This window comes from Miscanthus floridulus, chromosome 9 (genome assembly GCF_019320115.1).
Source record: "Miscanthus floridulus cultivar M001 chromosome 9, ASM1932011v1, whole genome shotgun sequence".
Classification (NCBI taxonomy): domain Eukaryota; kingdom Viridiplantae; phylum Streptophyta; class Magnoliopsida; order Poales; family Poaceae; genus Miscanthus; species Miscanthus floridulus.
The window spans coordinates 23,590,102-23,599,095 of NC_089588.1; the positions used below are offsets into that span (position 1 = coordinate 23,590,102).

At 41.4% G+C, this 8,994-nt stretch overlaps 1 pseudogene; it reads left to right on the top strand.

Annotated features, from left to right (window-relative positions):
* The first annotated feature begins 588 nt into the window (after window positions 1-588).
* Window positions 589-2,932, top strand: LOC136481566 (uncharacterized; annotated as a pseudogene).
* The last annotated feature ends 6,062 nt before the right edge of the window (window positions 2,933-8,994 follow it).

Below are 8,994 nucleotides of genomic sequence, written 5' to 3' on the forward strand. Positions count from 1 at the left end.
CCACTTCAAAGTATTTTGTTGCAAGTTAAACTTGCTCATGTTGTTACAAATATATATAGGATTCTTAAATTACTGACATGCGTATATAAGTGCACTTTATATTTTAATTACCACTTCCTTTGTTCCGAACTATAAGTCGCTTAGATTTTTTTTTTGGTATATCCAATACGCTATATATCTAGACATACATCATATTAGATACATAGTAAACTGGATGTGCCAAAAAAATCAAAACGACATAGAATCTGGAACGAAGGGAGTACGGCTTTTTAAAATTTAGAAAACAACGGCAGCCAACCGTGAGCTAAACTCTGGGAAAATGAGGCGGCAAAATTTGGCGGGTAAAATTTTTGTTTTCGAGAGGAACGGGCGTGTGAAATAAAGCGGCAAAAATAGGTACCGGTAAAAATTTGAGCCCAAAACCCGCTTAAGAGAAGCTGCCTTTCGATTAAAAAAATTACAAAAATGACACTTAAAGATTGACTCTTTGATTATAATAATACTCGAATGGATAGTGGTCCATCTGTATCTATAAATATAAATATAGGTCCAGTTTCGTCATCCTCGTCGAGGCCCAGCGGTGGGCAGCCTGCATCCCACGGGCGCTTCACGTCGCGGAGCAGCGGAGGCATGGATCCGGTAGCCATGGTCGGATCTGTCAAGGAGGGCACGAGATCCGTCGGCCATGGCCGGATCCGTCGAGGACGGCACGAGATCCGGCAACCACTATCGGATGCATCGAGGAGGACGTGCGGCGGTGGCATCTGATGCTCGTGTTGGCCTAGGCCCGCAACCTTTCGCGTGCCCTACGTTCAAGAACGGTGCTCTCCAATGGATCCTTCCCCATCCCCCCCCCCCCCCCCTCTCTTGAATTGCTCGATTTGATTTCATGTTGGCCGGGGAATTGATTTGATTCAGGGCCTTGGTAACCTGGAGACTGTCGACCATTGAAGAGTAGCTGCCGCAGGATCCGATTTTGAAGAGGGAGTCTAACAAATGTCTTTTGCTTGATGCGTGCGTGCAGGATGCAAGCGGGAATGACGTTGACCTCAGTAGGTTATTTATCGTTAACAATCGCATCCTAGTGGTATGTCGCTGCTTTATTTTTTTTTACTGTGAGACGTAGACATCTTAAGCCATTTGCCTTAAGTTGCCATCCTGTGAGATAGCTCTATATATGAACTGTATTCTTTGCGTTGTGAAACACTCGAATTTATTGCTACTCGCATCTTTCCTTTACATTGAATTCATACAGTATCAAAATAAATCTTTTGTAGACAGCTTACAGTTTCAGCTCAGTTTATACATAGCGGTGTTATCGTTGACAATGACAACAGGGACTAGGAAATCAATTCCTTTCAAACATCCGTGAAGTGGATTCCATACTTCAGGTTGTTCTATCGTCTTGTATGCTTAAGCTCTCATATATTTGCCAAGTTCTAGTGTCTGTCAATTACTGTGCGTCATCCTGCTGTCATCTTTATACTTTACAGGCTAATACAATTCTCCATCAGATATCCCTTTTTCCTCCAATTTTACTGATATGTGATATGCGAAGTAAAACTGGGGCCACTCTGTTATCTTTATCCAGCACTGCAACTCACTGCTGGTGCTTCATTATCATTTCTTATTTGTTGGAGATAGCAAAATATTATAGGACAAGCCTCTTATAAGATATTAGCTGTTGAGGTTCTAGGAATAAGTAGTTATCTGTTTTTTATTGGATTCTCAGGTTGTGCGATGCTTTGAGGATGATGATATAGTTCATGTCAATGGCAAGGTCGATCCCAGATCAGACATCGATGTCATTAACCTAGAGATGATATTTTCGGATCTTGGACAGGTAATTTGGTGAAGGAATTTCCATTTGTCTTGTTATCACACATTTCAAAAGAAACTTCTATTGCTACATATGATCTTGTCCAACGGCTGACAGTTGTGTAATAACTGTAGATAGAAGGAAAGCCTGCAAGATCGGTTGATTTAGCTGAGCATGAGAAAGAAGCTACACAACATCTTTGTCTGCTAACTATGAAACCTGTCATTTATGTTGCTAATGTAACAGAATCTGATCTTGCTGAACCTGATAGCAATCCTCATGTCAAAGAGGTGGCTAAAGCAGCATCAGACTTGCAGTCTGGTATGGTTACAATATCAGCTCAGGTTTGTTGTATGCATCTAAACTACAAGAAGCTTTTGAAGAAATTTCTGTGAAATAATTTCATATTTTTGCCTGATTGATGTTGCCTATCCATATGTGCTCTATCTATGCTAACAAAATCATGGAATGCATAAACAGGTTGAAGCTGAACTTGCTGAGCTACCTTTGGAAGAGGAAATTTGGCAAAAGCAACATATAATCTATTAAGACTAAGAACTTATTTCACAACCGGAGACAAGGTGCAACTTTTGTGCTGTTAAAGGTTTTTCTTCCAGTTGTTAACACAAACTGACAGACCTTTAACTGTATCCTTTTAGGAAACAAAAGCTTGGACTATTCTTTCAGGTTTCCTTTTTCCTCAGAATTATTCTATTGTAATATTTGAAGAAGTTGTTGTAATAATCATAATAAATGCATGCAATTCTACATATAGGCATGACTGCACCACAAGCAGCTGGAGTTATTCATAGTGACTTTCAGAAAGGATTCATCAGAGCTGAAACTGTAAGCTGTGTACAAAATGATGATAATTTAATGTCGTGTAATCAATTTTAGCTTGTATGTTGCATTATTTAGTTGATCTTTTCTATGTGCGCCTAAGTTGTTAAATTTGCTAATCCATATGCTAATGTTAATGTTTTTATTCAGCAGGAAGATCTAACTTAGCGGAGTGCTTGGAATCATGACATGACCATAAGTGAAGCAATTATAAAACGCCAAACAAGCTATGGCCAAGCACAATCATGAAGGCTGCAAGTTTTGTAGAGATGTTAGAAAATGTTGTAATGTTGCAAATTTTGAGATTTCATGAAGTTCACATACTGTTATGATGGTTTGTCTATTTAATGAATGGTTGTCTATTTTGGATTAATGGCTCTCTAAATGTTTTATTAATCATATATTATTGTTCTAAAAATTAATGACGTGCAAATATTGTTTAATGCTACTAAACAAAGCATTGCAATATCGACTATCAGCATAATTATTTGGCTAGCTATTATGTTATAGTAACAAACAAATGGTGTGCCGAAAGTTATGAAACCAACGAAATAATCAGTGGCAATAGGGTCTATAGCAATAAAAATAGTAAGCATGGCAATAGAGAGGTCATCTTTTTCGTGGAAAAAGAGGGTTCTATCTATAGCAACCACAATGGTTAGTGTGGCAATAGAGAGATCACATCTAGCAACCAAAATATTTTTGTGGCAATAGAGGGTTCCACCTCTAGCAACTAAAATATTTTCATGGCAATGGAAGGTTCCACCTATAGCGACCACAGATATAGTGTGGCAAAAGAGAGGCCACCTGTAGCAACCAAATATTTGTCGTGGCAATGGAGGGTCTATTGCAACACTAAAATGAAGTGTTGCGCAAACCTTTTGCTATGACATCAGTGGCAACGCATCCCAACCAAATTTTTGTGTTGCGATTTTGTTTATTGCAACACTTTTTTGCCTATTACAACAATTTTAGGTCGTTGCATCAGGGGAAAATTGTTACTACAACACCAGGCAAATGTTCCGATAGATAAGTAAATGTGTTACAAACTATCCATTCTACCATAATGGTGAAGTGTTACTGGAGAAAAAAAATGTTACAAAAAAAATCATTGTAACACTAGACAAATGTTCCTATAGACAAGTAAATGTGTTACAATAAATCAATCTATAGTAACATGGCCAATTGGAACACAAAAAATAATATGTTACTAAGAGAACTAGTAACACTTTTTCTAACCAATAGTAACACAAGTTGGTGTTACTATATCCCTGCGTTGTAGTAGTGCCATCACCATCAAGCAACTTAACATGTGGAGGAGTCCAGCCTCCAGAGAAAACCTGACCTTTCTATGAGGAAGACGGCATATGCATTATTGAGCTGACCTGGCAAGTCTCCTCTGCCGTCGTCCGTCCATGGTATGGTAGTAATGGATATCACACAAGCATATAGTAATGAAGGACCCCAATAATCGTTAGACTGTTGCTTTCCATCGGCAATTTATTTGTTGTGACATAGGTAGAAGAAATTTCAACGTCCTTGGAAGGACATTGAAAAGAACACTGATGGGAAGTCCTTTGGCAGCAAATAGGAACGCTTGCTTTAATGGTTGGTCGATGATAGCCCCATTTGATGACTGGGATGGCGAAACTAAGGGACTAACGGCCTATTTGATACACATGCCTAGTTACTATTTGTGGCTAAAAAAATTAGCCCAAATTAGCTGTGGTTGACAACAACTAGTTAAAGAATGGCTAAAAAAATAGCTCACCTAATAGCCCTCCTATTTGATGCATTATAGCTAATTTTGACTATTTTTAGCTAGATACACTGCTACAGGAAACTTTCTGATGGAGGGTCCCACATTAGCTCCTATATTAAAAAGGCCCTAATTCATATGCACATGCCGGCTTGGACCGCTGCATTTACTGATAACTGTGGACCGTCTAGATACATGCCCTCCATCCCCATCGAGAGGGTGGGTCCCACATTGACACTCTTATCTTGTTCCCAATCGTGTAGGCTTCCTTGAATCCGGCCAACCATGGACCATCATGGATGTTCGAGTGCCCCCGCTGCTACCACCTCCAATGGGCAACAGTGGCGCCACTATCGTCGCCCACCACAACTGACCTTAGATTATGTCATTGTTCTACACCCATCCACAGCTTTATCTCATTATTATTATGAGAGTCATGGGTGGGTCTACATTGATTTCTAGGTATTTTCTAGAATACCTATATTTTTGGTACATCTTTAAATATACTAGTCCATCAACCCGTGCTCCCGCACGGGCTAACATTGAGATACTTAAACAATAAAAACCCTATTTATTCAGCATATATTAACTAATAGTAATTAATTCATACAATTAAGTTTTATTTGAATCTAGATTTATGCGTGTCTAGCACTGGTAATAATGTAACATTAACTTGATAATAATGTAATGATAATTTCATTCTACGGTTGTGTGTTTCTTTTTCGTCCTTTGTTTTGTTTTCAATTATGGCTGACTTTGTCTAATATATGGGCGTGTTGAATTGAACCGGGTGGATATATAACAAATTAGAAGGTTAAGACATCGGCATTAGTCATTGTTTAATACCTCAAACTAATAAAGTTTACTTATATTAAATTACACATTTTATACTTTGTTCCTTTTCTAACACAATAGAAACAATAGATACTTTGTACTCTTTATCTAGTTGTGATAACCACATGTTTAGTCATCCATATTCATAGTTTGTTCCTTTTCATGGCACCTCTATTGATTTTTAATACACATTTATTTGAAACAATAGATTGATGTGTGGTGGATGTTGTTGCAGCTCATATTTCCAATGCGGCCAATGCGGGAAAGCTCCAAAATGGGAAGGTCCATACATGGCGAAGGCCGCTGGGAGACCAGGGTTGTTCTTCTTGACAGACAGTGAAGGTAAAACAACCACTCATACATGGAATATCAACAGTTTGCGTAGGTTCTACATCTAAAAATGTAAAAAGGCGGCCTCCACGGAACTATAAGCGAAGGTCTCCGCATCTCTCCCATTTTTCATATTTTCTTTACATTTCATGCAAAAGGGCCTGTACTCTTTTCCTCATAAAGGGGGCTGCAAATGGAGGTGAGGTTTTTATCGAGGCAGGACCCATGTAAAAACCTCTGAAAATATAAAGAGGAATTCCGCCAAGAATACCATGAAAAGTGAAGGTCGAAAGTGGCTAGCAACGGAGCCACAACATTCGATAACACAACAAAGAGGACCTTCCTTTGCTTTAGCCAAACGCTCAAAAGCAGGAACGACCTCCATGGCTAAATCAGCCTGCAACCTTGACAAAGCCCTGTCCACATTCAGGCATCAAGGATTGATCAAAATGGCCAAAAAGGCCAAAAAACCTGAAAAACACCTACCATCGCCGTAGGCATCGGGCAAGAAAACACATGGTGAAGACCTACCCTTATCAGGAACCAAATGACTAACAGGGATTTATAGCTAAAGTACAACAACAATACAAACCAAAGATACATCAGGTACAAAGAAATCCGTCGGTCTTATTACGATTTCAAAACGTATCTAAGCAATAAACATCAGCCAACCACCAAGATTTATTAAATTGTACAAGTAGTAGACTATAAAATCCAGCGCCTTACCCCAGCACTAGCCCTAGTCAGTGCATTTTCATACCCCTACCTCTAGAAGAGCGCTACGGGGAAGCCAAACCAACAAAGAGCCAGTGTACTATAGAGCAAAGCAAGAGAAAATTGGAAGCCGGGGTTTCCTTAGAAAAGAGAGACCAGAAGGTACCGTGCGAAGACTCGTAAATCCAGCAGCTCGCGTAGCCCAGCGAAGGCCACGTTGAGGTTGTACACATCTTCCACTTGGTGTCATATAGCCTCCGTGGTGCATTGTATGACCATAGTTCGGCAGCAAGCAGTTAGTGTCAGAGGTTGCGGGAGGGTATCATACGAATACTCGTAACATCCCCAGCAACCGAAGACACCATCTGGCGCAACCAAGCATCAACTATGTTCGATGGGAGCGTAGCTGCTCCAGCATAGCTGAAGGCAAAAACAAAAAAATCCAAGCGCAAGCGGATAAAATGTTCAAGAAATATTTCTACGACCACCATTGCTTGCTCAAATTGCTCTGTGGCCTCTGGAGAAGCATCAAGAATAAAGATTAGCGCCTCCGATGAATGCTCAAATTGTGCCAAAGCCTTCGCAACATCAGCAAGATCAAATACGAGCACCTCAGCTTCTCTGCTACGATGTGCAGACTCGTACTCAACATCGACCAGAGAAGAAAGAAGCGGAGGCAAGAGCAAGAAAATAAGTTTTGTCCGCTATAGCCCTTCGGCATAGGTGGCAATTGCAACCAGATTCTTTAATGAAACAAGTACCCAGCCAATTATTTCAAACTAACTTTATTTAAAGAAAGCAAACTTATTACAATAGAGTGCATTACAAGCACAAATAACACAAACACAGACACAGCCTTGCAAAAAAGAAAGAGTCCGAAGACAGTAACAACCCAAATGCAAAAAACATTGAAGCTTTCCAAAGCAACATTACAAAGGCGTGAAGGCAAACCAAACAATCTGGCGCAGGTTTAAAGCTAAACCGGTGTCCAAGGCCCTCGCCAAGCTAATGACCGAGTAAATTCCGCACTTTCATCGTCTATATCACGCACCATGAAACAAACATATCACGAACTAAAGGACGGGGAAAAGTGTCATGCTAATACTCCCACAACTCTCCGCTGACATAAATACCATCTTGCATCATAGTTAAAGGAACAACGTCTTGCGCAGGCCCCTGAGCGGTAACCTGCGCAGATCAAATTTACATTAAGCTTACAAGTATGCAAGGCAGCATGCGAAGACCTCCATCCACTAAGCTTAAAGTGATATCTAAAAACCCTAGAAATTACACCTCCAGTGCCATAGGTATGGAGGCAGCTTCCCGGGGCTTTTGGGCGTCAGTAGCAATAGCAGAAGGCTTCTGGCTCGTTGTCTAGCCGGTCTTCGATGTCTGTACCTCCTTAGTGGCATGTTGATCCCAAGCCTTCTGGAAATCCTAGACAAGCACAAGAAAAATCAATAAGAACAAAAGACAAAAAGAGAACAACAAAAAGACAGAAAAAACATGACGGATACACATATAGATAAGATACTAACCGCAATGCGGTGAGCCTCCGCAGGGAGCGGGCATCAGCGTGGCCAAATTTGAACCAAAAGTACTTCATAAAATTTTTGACTGACTTGGTAACTTCCCCCGAAGTTTCACCAAGTTCCCAAGGCCCTTCAAACTCCCTCCGCCCTTTGAGCCCAACAAAATGTGTGCAACCTAGCTTCCCAAGGGTCTTGTAGAGATTTATGGCACACAAAAGCGCACCAAAATCCATAGCGCCTCCAACATACTCCGGCAATTTAGCAACATTTTCCTTGAACCAGGCAAGTATGCCATAGGCGGAGGCGTCAACTGGCAAAGGTGAAGTTGCACCACAAAAACCACCCAGAGCTGCCCGATACAGCTTAGCGGCCGAGACACCAGAAACCCACGCCTCTTCTAAACGCTTCTGTAGTAGATCAACTTGCGCACTCAGCGCTTGGCCTAAAGATTTCTCTGCATCAATCTCTTTTCGTAGGCCCTCATTCGAATCGATCGCTTTCTACAATCGGGCAAGGGCAAGTTCCTCAGCGGCCTTCCAGCCAGCAACATCCTTCTCCAAAGCCCCCACCTAGATCTTCAAATCCTCAACAGTCTGACGGACAACCTGAAGGTCAGTCACTTCTACAGCAAGCCATTTCTTTTCATCATCAACCCTATCCAGCCCTTTCCAAAGGACCTCAATAGCCTCGTCCTGCTTGATAACCTCTTCGGACGCAAGCTCCTCAAGGATTTCTGACATATGATGTCCCTGAAAACAACAAACATTAACAAAATAGAGAAAACCAAGACTACTAAGGTGAGAATACAAAGCCTACGCACTAACCACACAGTTATGCTCAAGATTGTAACGCAATAGCTTGTTGAAATTCACCTTCTTAAAATGATGACGGGCACAATCTAGCAAAAAGAGTTGCCGGCGTGTTGGCGGTGAGTTCCACGGTGGCGCCATTGCCGGCGGCGAGCACGCACATGGATCATGGCCTACGGGCTTCGGTATTGCACGAGAAAGGCACCGGAAGATAGAGAAGCAAACGGCGAATCCAACCAAGCATCTTACCGAGACGCGGAGCGAACGGAGGTGGCGTTGTGCTTGGTGACGTGGGCAGCTCATCAGCGACTAGGGTTTGGCGGCGTTGTGTTGACTTGGTGAGGCGGCTGCGGCTTA